Below are 15,472 nucleotides of genomic sequence, written 5' to 3'. Positions count from 1 at the left end.
AGAGACCTGTGGTTTGTACCAGGGAGGATTTGAGCCATTGAAGCACTTAGGGAAGAAAAGAAATACATTAATTAACTAGTCAAATCCTCTTGCTTTTCTTCCTGTTCCAGTTTGTGGTTCCAGAAGTACTCAGAAATTAATGCGGTATTTGCCATAGTGGCTGAGGAACATTTGTAATATTAATTCATATTTTTAAAAATTTGTCTATATGTGAGTCTGGATGAAACACGTGTGCGTATTTAATTGGTTTTAGCCCTGTTCTGACTTGAGGGAAGGACTGGAAAAAAGCAACTTACAATTTTAGGCATTGATTTAAAAGGATGTTGAGAGCAAGTTCATGATAACGGGACTGACATGGTTTAGTAAAAATAAAGGTGAACAAGGTCATTTTTTTAACGAAAACTCCAGAAGCGTTTTTTGCGCCATATGCCCTGTATGGCACAGAGCTGAACTTGTTACTAGACCTTACCTTGACTGTGATCATGATGGCTTTCTTTGGAATGTTAAAAAGATTATATACAATACTTTCTGGATCTACCCAAAGTTGAAACATCTTAGGAACATACATATCACATTTGACCTTCCAACCGTTCTTGGAAGCATGATGAGAATTCATGGCTACATGCTGTTAAAACAAGTAGATATAATTAACACATGATGCTAAAAGAACTTGAAGAGTTAAGCAAAACAACAGAAGATTCTCAAATAAAGAGTAAATCATGGTCACAAGTAGAAAATGAAATTATTCTTGCATATGCACTATCCACAGATATTTGAGATGGACTGTTGCTTACTATTAATAATATTGGCAAAAGTTTAACAAGTCTAAATCTAAGCTTGACTATTTTAGTTTCTTTGGTTTTTTTACAATTGATGAGCCAATATTGATACATTATTATTACTAACTGAAGTCCATAGTTTATATTAGGGTGCACTTTTGGTGTTGTACATCCTATGGGTTTTGACAGATGTATAATGCCGTGTATCTACCATTACAGTATCATACAGAATATTTTCATTGCCCTAAAAATCCCCCGTTCTCCACCTATTCATCCCTTTTCTCCTTCACCCCCAGCCCCAACTCCTGGCCATCACTGATCTTTTTACTATCTCCATCGGTTTGCCTTTTCCAGAATGTCACATCATTGGAATCATGCAGTACATAGCCTTTTCAAATTAGCTTCTTTCGCTTAGCAATATGTATTTAGGGTTCCTCCATGTCTTTTTATGACTTGACAGCTCACTTTTTCTTTTTTTTTTTGCATATGGTCTTTTTTTTTTTCCCCCATTTAACATCTTTATTGGAGTATAATTGCTTTACAGTGGTGTGTTAGTTTCTGCTATATAACAAAATGAATTAGTTATAAATATACATATATCCCCATATGTCCTCCCTCTTGCGTCTCCCTCCCTCCCACCTCCCCCATCCCACCCCTCTAGGTGTCACAAAGCACTGAGCTGATCTCCCTGTGCTATGCGGCTGCTTCCCACTAGCTATCTATTTTACATTTGGTAGTGTATATATGTCCATGCCACTCTCTCACTTTGTCCCAACTTACCCTTCCGCCTCCCCATATCCTCAAGTCCATTCTCTAGTAGGTCTGCGTCTTTATTCCCGCCTTGCCCCTAGGTTCTTCATGACCATTTTTTTTTTTCTTAGATTCCAATATATGTGTTAGCATATGGTATTTGTTTTTCTCTTTCTGACTTACTTCGCTCTGTATGACAGACTCTAGGTCCATCCACCTCACTACAAATAACTCAATTTCTTTTCTTTTTATGGCTAGATAGCTCACTTTTTTCTAATCCCTGAATAATATTCCATTGTATGGATTACCTTCCAGTTTGTTTATCCATTCCCCTATTAAAGGACATGACGCGGTTGCCTCCAAGTTTTGACAATTAAGAATAAATCTGCTATAAACATCCGTGTGCAGGTTTTTATGTAGACCTAAGTTTTCAACTCATTTGGGTAAATACCAAGGAGCATGATTACTGGATCGTATGATAAGGGTATGTTTCACTTTATAAGAAATTTCCAAACTATTTTCCAAAGTGGCTGTACCATTTTGCACTCCCACCAGTAATGAATGAGAGTTCCTGTTGCTCCACATCCTCTCCAGCACTTGGTGTTGTCAGTGTTTTTGGACTTTAGCTATTCTAATAGGTGTGCCGTAGCATCTCCTTGTTGTTGGTGGGTTTTTTAAAATATTTATTTATTTATTTGGTTGTGCCAGGTCTTAGTTGTGGCCGGCAGGCTCCTTACTTGTGGCAGGTGTGCTCCTTAGTTGCAGCTCGCTGGCTCCTTAGTTGCGGCATGTGGGCTCCTTAGTTGTGGCATGCAAACTCTTAGTTGCAGCATGCATGTGGGATCTAGTTCCCTGACTTGGGATCAAACTCAGGCCCCCTGCATTGGGAGCCTGGAGTCTTAACCACTGTACCACCAGGGAAGTCCCTCTCCTTGTTTTGATTTGCAATTCCCCAATGACAAATGACACTGACATCTTTGGATATTTGCCATCTCTACATCTTCTTTGGTGAGGTGTCTGTTGAGGTCTTTAGCCCATTTTTTTAATTGGGTTTTTTTGTTTTCTTATTGTTGAGTTTAAAGAGCCCTTTATAAATATATTTGGGGATTACCAGTTATTTATCAGATATGTGTTTTGCAAATATTTTCTCCCAGTCTGTGGCTTGTCTTTTCAGTCTCAACAATGTCTTTCACAGAACTTAAGTTTGTTTTTTTTTTTAATTTTATTTATTTATTTATTTATTTATTTATGGCTGTGTTAGGTCTTCGTTTCTGTGCGAGGGCTTTCTCTAGTTGCGGCAAGTGGGGGCCACTCTTCATCACGGTGCGCGGGCCTCTCACTATCGCGGCCTCTCTTGTTGCGGAGCACAGGCTCCGGATGCGCAGGCTCAGTAATTGTGGCTCACGGGCCTAGTTGCTCCGCAGCATGTGGGATCTTCCCAGACCAGGGCTCGAACCCATGTCGCCTGCATTGGCAGGCAGATTCTCAACCACTGCGCCACCAGGGAAGCCCAGAACTTAAGTTTTAAATTTTAATGAAGCCCAATTTAACAATTTTTTCTTTCACAGAGTATGCCAAAAATTCACTGCCAAACCCAAGATCACTTAGATTTTATCCTGTTATCTAGAAGTTTTATAGTCTTGCATTGAACATTTAGGTCTATGAGACTGTTAATTTTTGTGAAACATGTAAGATCCGTGACTTTTGCATGTCCAGTAGTTGTTTTATTTTCAAAAGGATTAAATACTTTCTTTTAAATTTCAAAATATTATCTAAAGCTAAAGAGGCTGCATTCTAATAAACTATAAGGAAATGAAGCTTGACAGTACACTCTGTGGGCAAGGCTCTGGAGAAACAGGCACTCTCATACATTGCTGGTAGGAAAGTAAAATGTTACCACGCCGGTGGAGAGGAGTTTGGCAATATCTACACAAACATTATTACAAACCTGCCGTAATCAATACAGTGTGGTACTGGCATAAAGATAGACATTCATGGACTTCCCTGGTGGTCCAGTGGTTAAGACTCCACGCTTCCACTGCAGGGGGCGTGGGTTCAATCCCTGGCCCGGGAACTAAGATCCTGCAGGCCTCGTGGCACAAGAACAACAGCAAACAACAACAAAAAATAGACATTCATATAGACCAATGAATGGAATAGAGACCCAGAAATAAACTCTCACATATATAGTCAAATGATCTTCAACAAAGGTGCCAAGACCCCTCAATGGGGAAAGGACAGTCTCTTCAACAAATGGTGTTGGGAAAACTGGATAGCTACATGCAAAAGCATGAATTTAGACACTTAGCTTACACTATATAAACAAGGGAACTCTACTCAATACTCTGTAATGGGCTATATGGAAAAGAACCTAAAAAAGAGTGGATACATCTATATGTACAACTGATTCACTTTGCTGTACCCCTGAAACTAACACAACATTGTAAATCAACTATACTCCAATAAAAATTTTTTTAAAATGGAACAAAAACCCAAACATAAGACCCCCAAACTTTAAAATTCCCAGAAGAAAACATAGAGGGAAATCTTCATGACATTGGACTTGGCAATGATTTCTTGGATATTACACCAAAACGATAAGCACCAAAAGAAAAAATAGACAAATGGGACTACACCAAACTTGGAGGCTTTTGTGCATCAAGGAACACAATCAACAGAGTAGGGAGGACAACCTACAGAGCTGGGGAAAGTATTTGCAGATCGTGTATCTAATGAAGGTTGGTGTCTGGAATGTGGAAAGAGCTCCTACCACTCTACAACAGGAAATCAAATAGCTTGATTGGGGATGGGCGGAAGATCTGAATGGACATTTCTCCAAGGATGATGTGCATTTGGCCAGCAGGCATATGAGGGGATGCTGGGCACTTCTGGTTCTGACAGAGGTGCTGGTAAAGGATGCCACCTTGTGCCCAATGGGATGGCTGCTATCAAGGAAACAGAAAATAGCAGGTGTCTCCAAGGACATAGAGAGGATAAGCCCTTGTGCACTGTTGGTGGGATTGTGGAGTGGGACAGCTGCTATAGTAAACAGTATGGAGGGTCCTCAAAAAACTAAAAATAGAATTACCATATGAATTAGCAATCCCACTTCTGGGTATATATCCAAGAGAATTGAAAGCAGGGTCTTAAAAAGATATTTCCACACCCATGTTCATGGCAGCACTATCCACAATAGCCAAGAGGTGGAAGCAAGCCAAGTGTCCACTGACAGATAAATGAATAAACAAAATGTGATCTATTCATACAATGGAATATCATTCACCTGTAAAAGTGGTTGAAATTCCGACACATGCCACAACATGGATAAAACGTGAAAACATCATGCTAAGTGAGAAAAGCCAGTCACAAAAAGATGAATACTATACAATTCCACTTATATGAGGTATCTAAAGTAGTCAGATTCATAGAAACAGAAAGTAGAATGGTGGTTTCTGGGGGTCGGGGGGAAGGGGAAAAGAGGAGTTTTTATTTAATGGGCATAGAGCTTCAGTTTTGCAAGACAGAAAGGTTCTGGACATCTGTTTCACGATAATGTGAATATACTTACCACTACTGCACTGTATGCTTAAAAAGGGTGGAAAAGTTAAATTTTACTTTATGCGTTTTTTACCACAATTAACAAAACAAAAAAACCTACATATGCATTTACCTTTTGTCCCAGATATCCACTTCTAGGAATTTACTGTTAAGACACTTTCAACAAAATGAAAATTTATTGTAGCATTATTTATAATTGCAAAATATTGAAAATTATCTAAAAGTCTGAACAGGAGATTGGTTGACAAAACTCTGGTAGGTAAATCCAGTGGAGTACAATGCAGCTGTTAAAAAAGAAAAAAGGAATAAGGAAGAACTATTTAATATAGGGTAATTTCCAGTTTACACTTTTTTTGTTGTGGTTATATTTATTTTATTTATTTATTTTTGGCTGCGTTGGGTCTTTGTTGCTGTGCGAGAGCTTTCTCTAGTTGCAGCGAACAGGGGCTACTCTTTGTTGCGATGCATGGCTTCTCTTTGCAGTGGCTTCTCTTGTTGCAGAGCATGGGCTCTAGGAGCACGGGCTTCAGTAGTTGTGGCACGCAGGCACAGTAGTTGTGGCACACGGGCTCTAGAGCACAGGCTCAGTAGTTGTGGCGCATGGGCTTAGTTGCTCCACAGCATGTGGGATCTTCCCGGACCAGGGCTCGAAACTGTGTCCCTTGCATTGGCAGGCAAATGCTTAACTACTGCGCCACCAGGGAAGCCCCAGTTTACACTTTTAAGTGAAAAAAAGCAAAGTGCAAAATATTATATATCGTATGGTACCTTCTGTGTAAGAGAGACGGCGAAATAAGAAAACATAGGGGCTTCCCTGGTGCTCAGTGGTTAAGAATCCGCCTGCCAATGCAGGGGACACGCGCTTGAGCCCTGGTGTGGGAAGATCCCACATGCCGCGGAGCAACTAAGCCCGTGCACCACAACTACTGAGCCTGTGCTCTAGAGCCCGCGAGCCACAACTACTGAGCCCGTGCGCCTAGAGCCCGTGCTCCGCAACAAGAGAAGCCACTGCAATGAGAAGCCCGCGTACCGCAACAAAGAGTAGCCCCCGCTCGCCGCAACTAGAGAAAGCCCGCACACGGCAATGAAGACCCAACGCAGCCAAAAATTTTTTTAAAAATTAAATAGAATTTTAAAAATAAAATAAAATAAAACCATCATAGTGAAAACTGGTTCAGGCCAGAACCATTAAGGGATGCTAACGTATATATTACTTATGTAGTATTCCAGCCTGGGGTGCGTAACCCTAATTTAAGCACAAGATTACACCAGACAAATCCAAATTAACAAATATGAAGCAAAGTCTGAGGAACTGTTGCAGATTAAAGAAAAGTAATGAGACCTGAGGACTAAAGGCAATAGAGAATTCTGTACCAGAGGGGAAAGACAAATGCCACAGTGGACGTTATTGGGACTCTTGTCAAACTGGAATATGGATTATAGACTAGAAATGTTTTGTATCAGTTTAAATCTTCTAAATTTGGTAACTGTTTCATGGTTGTATGGGACAATATCCTTCTTCTCAGGAAATACTGAAGTTTTAAGGGACCTAGGAGCATGACGTACACAACCTACTTTCATGACTCATAAACACAAATTATACATATGTACACACATATCAAATAAAACTTTTTAGTTAAAATTTTTATTAAAAATTTTAATTTAGAGAGGATAAAAAAGCAAAATCTGGGGAATTCCCTGGCGGTCCAGTGGTTAGGACTCCTCGCTTTCACTGCCAAGGGCGTGGGTTCAATCCCTGGTCGGGGAACTAAGATCCCGCAAGCTGCAGGGCACAGCCAAAAAAAGCAAAATCTGTGGCAAAATGTTAATCATCTTTGACACTAGGTAAAGGGTATATACAAAGACTCTATACTATGTTTGCAACTTTTCTGAATGTTTGAAATTATTTCAAAATAGAGTTAAATACGTATACACAGAAACTAAGACAAGGAAATAAAAATGTTTGCATGGGCATAAAGGAAAAGAATCATATGCAAGTAATCCCCAAACTAATTTCTAGAGAGACTAACTTCTGGTCAAGTTCAAATTACAGTTTCAATTGCAGAGAGATTTGAAGAAATGTAGCAAAATACTACTCTTTGGGGGTTTTTTTAAATAATAGGTCAGCACTGAATAATTTGAAAAAAGTAAAACTTAAACACCAAATGGAGCTAGATATTGCTTTAAAATATGTTGAAAATTATAATGATAAAGCTTTATAAGATGAAAAATATTTTAATATTTATAATCTGTGACTCCTTTATAATGTTTGAATATGACATATAAAATTTATGATTCAATTCTGATCTAAGTATTGCTTTAAAAATATTAGTAATAATTTCAGTTTGGAGCAAAGTTTCTCTTTATTGAAATTAATTTTTTAAACATCTAAGAACAACAACTCAAGAAAAGTAAGTTAATTTGGCATTACTGGCAACAGAATATGCATTAGGGATTTTAGCAAAATGAAGGCAAGAAAATTTTATTTAATGGAACATTATATAATAACTATGAGTTGCATATGACTTTATTCTCCATCCAAACATTGCTGGCCCATCGTGAGGACACCCAGGCATGTGCAATGATAATTAAATTAAATTATCTTGGATATTTTGCTGACTTTGTCATACAAAAACTACAGCTTCACATATTTTTTAATTTTGTCATTAGAAAGGCTATTTGTCAAGGTAAGAGGACAGAGCATATTTAACAGAGTTGGTTAGCCTTCAAATAATTCAAATATTTCAACCTTCATTTGTATCTGACCTGGCCACACAAACATTGGTGGTTTGGGTCCTTTCATTGTTTCTATTTGAAAGTATAAATATAGATGTAGATCATATAAAATATTCATCCATTCTTACACAAAAGGTAGCATTCCACATGTAGCATTCTATATCAAGCTTTTTAACTTAAAACTATATTCTACATCAACTGTACCTCAATAAAAAATGTCAATGACCCCCAAATAAATAAATAAGTAAAATTACATTCTAGCGATCACTCCATATCAGCATATAGGGAGTGTCCGTATCCTTTTAACAGCTGCATATACTCCACTGAGTGTAGTTTATTCAAGGATTGTTTATAGGGGACTCAAAAGTGTTGTGTCCCACCTCAAGTTAGATGTGGTAAGGAGAAAAGGCTACCAAGAGGCTCTCAGTCATGGTGGATGACATAAGGGACAAGGTCCCTCCCATGCTTGTCTTTCATTCTAGTGTGGAGCGCTTATGATCAGAGGGATGGATTGGCTTGTTGAAATAAGGCCATAACCCAGGTGTAGCAGCAGCCTCCCCAGAAGCAGCTGGAAGTTTCCAACCTCAGTCACCCAAGGGAGAGGATGAACCTGGGAGGGGAAATGGGACCTTAGAAAGTGGGACCTTTGGTTCTGTCCCTCTGGGGCTGAACTCAGATGGATCTAAACCGATTGGCAGGTGTTCCCCTGCTCAAAACCATTTATACACACCCTGCTGTGCTAGATCATTTACCAGGGTTTACAAATCCTCTGTAATCTGGCCTCATCCCTCACTAAATTCATTCCTCCCTTGCAGGATACTAACCAACCGCTAGTCGTCTCCTGCACAGAGCATGCTGTCACACTCCATTTACCCAGGTGCCTACCATTATCCCTTAATATGAAGCTAGGTGTCAACTCTTCCAGGAAGCCTTCCCTGGTCACCTCAGGCTGATGTAAGTAACTGTTTCATGTGCATCTTTGCACTCTAGTACTTGGCACGTTGTATTCTAATTGTTTACTTGTCTGTCCCCCTCACTAGAGTACAGACCTCTCAAGCACATGGACCTTGTCTTAGTTATCATCCCATCCCCCGCCCCCAACTTAGTACCCTACACACGATATCCTAGTTCAGTTACAAGACAGAGAAGGGAGCCACCACAATGCCCTTTTCCTTCAAAGCAAACCCTATCTGTCCACATGTCACCTCTATTTGTACTGCAGTGCTGTCATCGCTCAGGACGAATTGAAATGAGGCCTAAGAGTTTGGTTTCTGCAATTCATCAATCCAGCTTTTCAGTACCCCATCCTCCCACCTACTCCGTAAGATGAGAGAACAATTCAAACTAGGGGCGCCAGGGGGCGCTCTCAGGCAGAGAAGAAATAAAGAAACCACTATAAATCTAAATTTCAATTTCACCACATCATCTTGCCATTGCTCAAGAACCTGCAGTGGCTCCCCATTGCCTACTCTATCTCAAGATCCAAGTTCCTCTCCCATGACCTAATTTCACCTCATCTGCCCAAGCTCTCACATAGATGCACCCTCTACCCTGTTGAATTTCTATTTAGCCATGTAACAGTTTATTTAGTACCAGCTGTCTGCATAAGGGTGGTACCAACAGGTGGTAGCAGTGGCTGAAGCTCTCCTTAAGACACTCCAAGTAAACATATAATGAAAGTGAAAGCAGCGGGCTTGCTATGCAAATAGCAAGCAAGGTCTCCCAGCCTCCCCCATCAGCCTGATCTTCTAGCCGTTGCCTATGCTGAAACTCTTCTTATACAGAAGAAGCAGTTTTCACTGTGCATGCCCCTTTCTTTCTTTCCCACCCCCTCTCATTGCTTGTGCCACTTGCCCTGCCTGGAATGATCTATCCTCACTCTTCCCCTATCTAAACTTGACTTATCACTGAAGCCGCCACACTTCCAGAAAGGCTTTCCTGGCTAGTGCAGGCAGAGTCCACATGGATTCTCCCTCTTCTGAACCCCTGTTGCATTTCCTGTTTATACCACATAATGCGGTGGCATTCCAATCTGCTGCTTTCATTTCCATGATATGTTTACTTAATTTGGCTATAAATTACGACAGGTATGGGGCCCGGGTTTTGGAGTTAGATCAACCTTGGTTCAAATTTTAGTTCCTTGGAGTGATCAAAAAGTTCTGGAACTAGACAGTGGTGATGGTTGCATAACATTGTGAGTGTACTTAACGCCACTGAATTGTACACTTAAAATGATTAAAAGGGTAAGTTTTATGTTATGGGTATTCTACCACAGTGAAGAAAATGTAGCTCCATTACTCACAGGCTGCCTGACTTTAGGTCACGTAACTCTTTTCACTTCAGTTTCGTCATTTTTTGTTGCAAAGATCAAGATAAACATTAGTGGTGAAAATGACCCTTAAGCGATGGGCTGAGTTGTAAAGCACTGTGCAAATATTAGCTATGAGTAGCTTCTTCTCTCATTCTGAGCACTGCCATGTCCCCTCTGAACAGTCACTGGTTTGGCCACTTGCCCAAGATTAGCTAATTAAATGGCAGGATTGTCTCAAAGCCACCAATTCCTTCATGGAGTTTACAGCCGGGTGTTGGAGACCAAAGTTGACCAGCACTTTCCAGTGTGATTGGGACACAAAGGGAAGGTGCCAGGGAGAGCACAGCCCCTGGGGCTATTCTCTGACTCAGAATCCTTCCACTTTTCAAGTCCCCTTGAAGCCCTGGGCCCTGGGGTATGGGTCAGGGAGGCAGGGTTCAGGTCCCCAACTTGCCACCCCTCTTCCCTCCCACCTCTCTCCCCACCTCCAACATCAGCTGTGGCAACTACAGAGGGGATCGCAGGCCCCTGCAGGGGTGCAGTGGAACAAGGCTCCCCTCCTCCAGGGCTCCTCCTGGGTTGTTCCAAGCTCTGTGTGGAAGGGAAAACGCAATGCAGAAGTGGCCTGTGGGGAGAGACACAGCAGAACCCGGGATCCCTAGGCTTCCTGTAGGCTCCTCTCTGGTAGACTACCTGGGCTTTCCTCAGGACAACTCAAAGTCAAATTTAAACAGCTCTCTGGAGACATTGCTCCTCCTGGGTGGTGGTATTTTGGGGAGCGGATGTGAACTTCCCTGAGGAGAGGTGTAGGCTCCCAGCATCCTGCCCTGTGCCCTCCCCCTGCCCCCAACTTGCTCCATTCTCCAAATTTAGGATGGCAGGAGGAAGTGGGAAGACGTTTAGGTCCTCCGAGGCCAGAGAGCAAGAGACCCAGCACTGGGAGCGAGAGGCTCCATTCTTACAGCTGACAGGAGTGGATCCAGCGGGGCTAGAGGGCGACCCACAAGCCCGCACCCCTGCCCTGATGCTGAAATCCTGGCTGCGCGGTCCTACTCTCTCCTCGATCAGAGGTCACTGCACCCCCGGGAGGCCGTCCGCAGGGACTCCCCATGCAGCCTGGTTCTCTCCCCAACACCCCAGCCCACCCCTACCCGCAACTCTGCCCCCGCCCCCCTCACTTCCCAAAGCGGAGGCTGAATCACCACTACCAGCCCGCGCTGAGAAAGGCCTGGAGACCGGATTCGGGGCTTCCGGAGAGCCCCAGGGTCCCCTGCCCGAGCCCCTCCCCGGCCCGCCACGGCCTGAGCATTTATGGTAATGTTTGGATTGGTGCGAGAGCGGCCGGATGCCCCGCCTCTCCGCGGCCTCCGCCGGTCAAGACCTGGGGAGCAGGGGCTCCTGGGATCCCCTGGGCTGAGGCCCTGGGTGCTGGAGGGCTGCCCACGCGGAGAGGCCCCTGGGGTCTGAGAGGACTCGAGGGACAATCCCGGTCTGAAGGATGGCTCAACAGGGCGGGGGCTAGGATGGCAAGGATGTGATCCCCCTCAGTATTCCCCACCCACTGCTACCCCTCCCTCTGGTTTATGGGTCCCTAGTCCCCAGGAAGAGTCCCCATGCACCCACATCCTCTTTCTCTTTCTCTCCCGCACTCCCTGGCAGAGAAGGGGCTGAGAGGAGAGGCCAGTAGCTCCCAGGGGAGTCGCTGGAATGCTGGGAGCCTGGGAACAGACCCCGCAGTCAGTCCCTGGGAAAGCCAGGCTGTGGGAATCCCACCCGCAGACCCCTCCCCAGGAGGCGACACCGGATGCCAGAGACAGACCCCACCTCCCCAAGAGGGGGGCTTTGTGAGAGTGGGAAACCCCCTGTCCAAGCCCCAGCCTGGCTCGACCCCGGAGTTCAGTAGGCCAGCTGTGACGGAGACGCCCCTCCCCCGCCCTCCTCTCCCCGGCCTGCTCCAGCAGCATAATCCCCGCCATTGTGCCACCACCTCCCTTCCCCCTCCCCTTCTCCGGACCCCTGTACAATAGGGCCTTTGCCTCCTCCAGCACTCAGGGTGGAGATGAACGCACTCACGGTTTTTCCAAGTTTAAAAATAGCCCCTCCCATCCCCCCCGCAAGTCCCCCTCCTCCTCTTCCATGGTGTTTCTGGGGCACACCTCAATCCAGGCCACACCTCCTTCTTCCTGCCCCCGGGTCAGGTGCGAAGGACGTGGGTGAGACTGCATCTGGCCAGGATGGGGGCTGCTTCCCCCCATTCAACCTCTTCCCCAGCATCTCCCACCCAGCCCTGCAGTATCCGGTTTCCTGGCCCGCTGATGTCCTCAGCAGCAGCTGCCCCCCAACCCTCCTCCTACCCAGTTTTTCACTCCCTCAGCGCAGTCTTCTCCCAGCTCAGATCCCCACTCTGGAAAAATTCTCCTTCCTCCCCTCCAAAGACTCAGACCGAACCCTGCTTTCCAGCCAGGCCGGGGCGGGGGACGCCCAGCCTTGGTCATGGCCGACCCGCCCCTCCACCCACAGCTCCTTCTCACTGCAGCTGTAAGCTTGTCTTTCTAAGCTTCCTTCCTCCGCCCAACCCGCCCTTCTCATATCCTCCCGGTTAAGGCCCCTCCACCAGAGGGGTGAGTGGGAGACCACTGTACCCACTATGAGAGAGCGAGAGAGGGCTCCTGGGTTTAATCTCACCCCAGCAAGCCCCCAGGGGCAGGCCCAGCCTTGTCTTTTGACCTCCAACTCCACTGGGGTGGGGGGCACAATGAAATGAAAGCCCCCGCTCACCCTGGAGACAGGAGCTAAGGGACCCAGACCGCGGCCACCACCCCACCCAGCCTCAGTTTCTCTACCTGTGGTCAGACCCATGCGCATGAGACACACCGAGGGCATTCTGCACCACGAATCCCCTCGTGTCTGAGTAGCCTGGGTCTACCATGGGGGTGGAGGAAGGCAGCCTTCCTACCCTTTCCTTCCGGAGAGAAATGAGGCAGGGCATTAGGACTCTGGCCTGGGGCTCTTCTGATCTTGGCCTGCATCTGGGCGAGGCTGCCTCTACCCCAGTCCAGGCGCAAGAGCATCTGCCGACGGAAGGCCCGCCGCGGCCTCCTTGATCTCCCCTTCTGCTGGACCTCCATCCTCTCTCACTGGAAGTTCTTCCCCTGCCGCCTTCTCTCTTTCCTGCGATTGCTGAAGCTCTGTCTTCTGGCCTCTTGGAGGAGTTGGAGGGTTGATCCCCTCCACCTCCTTCACCCTGTGCTGCCGTCACTCCCCTTTCTTCTGTCTCCAGTCCCCTCTGAGTCCTCTCCAAAGTCCTGACCTCCTTCTGGTTTGGAATCCTAGTGTGCCCCCCTGGTGAAGCCGTCCTGGAGTTGTCTGCCCCCTGAACTCTGGCAGCCCAGATCGCCCCAAGCTACTGGCTTACTTAAAAGACAGTCTTTGTGCTTCTTTGGTGGGGACGTGCAGGGCACGGATGTCACCCTGGGCTCTAACCTCATTTCCCCTTCACTGAAGAGGCAGCTTCTCCACCCCCACCTAGATTCACTCGCCTCAGGACAGAAGAAGAATTAAGAACTGACCGTCCTTGGTGGTTAGCTGGCTTTGTTTTCAGGCCAGGGAGAGGAGAATGATTAGTTAATGGTGTTAAGTGAAGGGAAGCGGGTGGGGGCAGGGAAGCAGAGCAGCATGCCCAGCTCTGAGCTCGCCAGGGCAAACAGCATCCTTCAGCCATTCCCACTCCTGCCCCTGCAGACAAACAAACGCATCCATTCCATTCTGGGCCCTGGGCCAGTCCATACCTTCACTCTGGGGGATGGGGAAGCACCATTCTCCTCTTGTTTCTCCCCCCCCCCACCCCCTCCCACTCCCCTGCCTCCCCCAGACTCCAGGCCTCTGGCCTGGCCGGCCTGGCATGGCCTCTGGCTGCAAACTAATGGAGGTGAGGAGGGGGTCAGCAAGGTTCTGAAAGAACAGGCTGATGTGGTTTGAGAGTCATTTCCGCGTCATCAAAACGCCATCCCAGAGCATCCTCCCAAGTCACCTGCCCATCTCTGGCATTTGCTGCCTCACCCTGCTCCTCCCCCAACCAGCATCAAGGCTGCCCTGCCTGGTGACAGGACTCTACCCCAAATCCAGGCCCCCTTTTGACCCTCCCTGTTGAAGGAGTCCCCGCTGATGTGGACCCCTTTCCCAGGGCCAGGGTGCTTGGGGTCTCTATGAGGCAAGTCTGTCTCACTTGCCAGGGCCTTAGTTCAAGAGGCCAGAAGACCCAGGGTTTGGGAATAAGAGGAGCTGCAGGGTCCCCCTCGCCTCACTGTGTGGCAGATCCCACTCAGGCAGGGCAGCCTGAAGTCAGTTCTGATTCCTCCTCCAAACCCCTACCCCCAGCTGCTGAGCCCTAAGCCATAGGTGAGCTTAGGGGGCTTGGTGGAGGGGGGCGGAGCCCTGCTGCAGGGGGTCCTTTCAACCCTCAGGAACAGCAACGGGTGCTGGGGGTCAAGCTGGAGACCTTGCACCCGTTAACTCTTTCTTCCCCCTCTTTTCTTCATTCAGGCAAGAGGAAAGTGAGTCCAAGCCGGGCTCAATGAGTGAAGAAGGCAGAAGCAGAATTCTCAAGATCTGGGCTTGGACAAGTGTGACAACCTTGGGCCTATGAATTCAGCCCCTCCCTCCTTCCTCTAGTCCAAGACGGACTTGCAGGAGCTGGGGTTGAAGGGGCAGTCCTTAGAACACCACCTCCACTCCCCAGTACAGGTACCTCTGGGTCTGTGGGCCCCGGCTCAGTGTTCTTCCCTCAAAGCTGCCAGGACTGCCAGGCTTGGGGGCAGTGCCAGGCCGGCGGCAGCTGCAGTGGTGCAATCGTTCTGGGAAGCCTGATTTTCTCTGTGGCAGGGGTCCGAAGGGGTGGAGGAGGAGGCGGGGAGAAGAGCCTAAATGGGAGGGAGGCCCCCATCAGGGACGCCAAGAACCTGCTCGGCGGCTGCCCCGCCAGGAGGTCCCCCAGGGCTACACGGGCTGGCTGGGGCTGAGCAGGAGTGAGCGCGGCGGGGGTCTGACCCGGCGGGACTCCGGGCATCCAGGCCAGCTTCTCCTCGCTGCCGCCTCGGCCAGGCAGTCCGGCCCGGAGACACCTGTCACCGCCCCCTCTCCGTTCCCCAGCTGGGGGCTGGGAGGAAGGCTCCAGCCTACCCCCCCGCGCCGCGCGGCTCCGCGGCGCAGCTCCGGGCATCTCGGCGCCGGGCCCGCCCCCTAGGGCTGCGGCGCGCGGGGCGGGGGGGGTGGGGGGGTGGGCTGCGCGGGGCGTGGCGGGCCGGCCTCGGCGCTCTGGCCCCCTCCCCCGCCCCCCTGA

This window comes from Balaenoptera acutorostrata, chromosome 9, assembly GCF_949987535.1.
Source record: "Balaenoptera acutorostrata chromosome 9, mBalAcu1.1, whole genome shotgun sequence".
In the NCBI taxonomy this organism is placed as follows: Eukaryota; Metazoa; Chordata; class Mammalia; order Artiodactyla; family Balaenopteridae; genus Balaenoptera; species Balaenoptera acutorostrata.
This window is presented reverse-complemented; position numbering follows the sequence as displayed.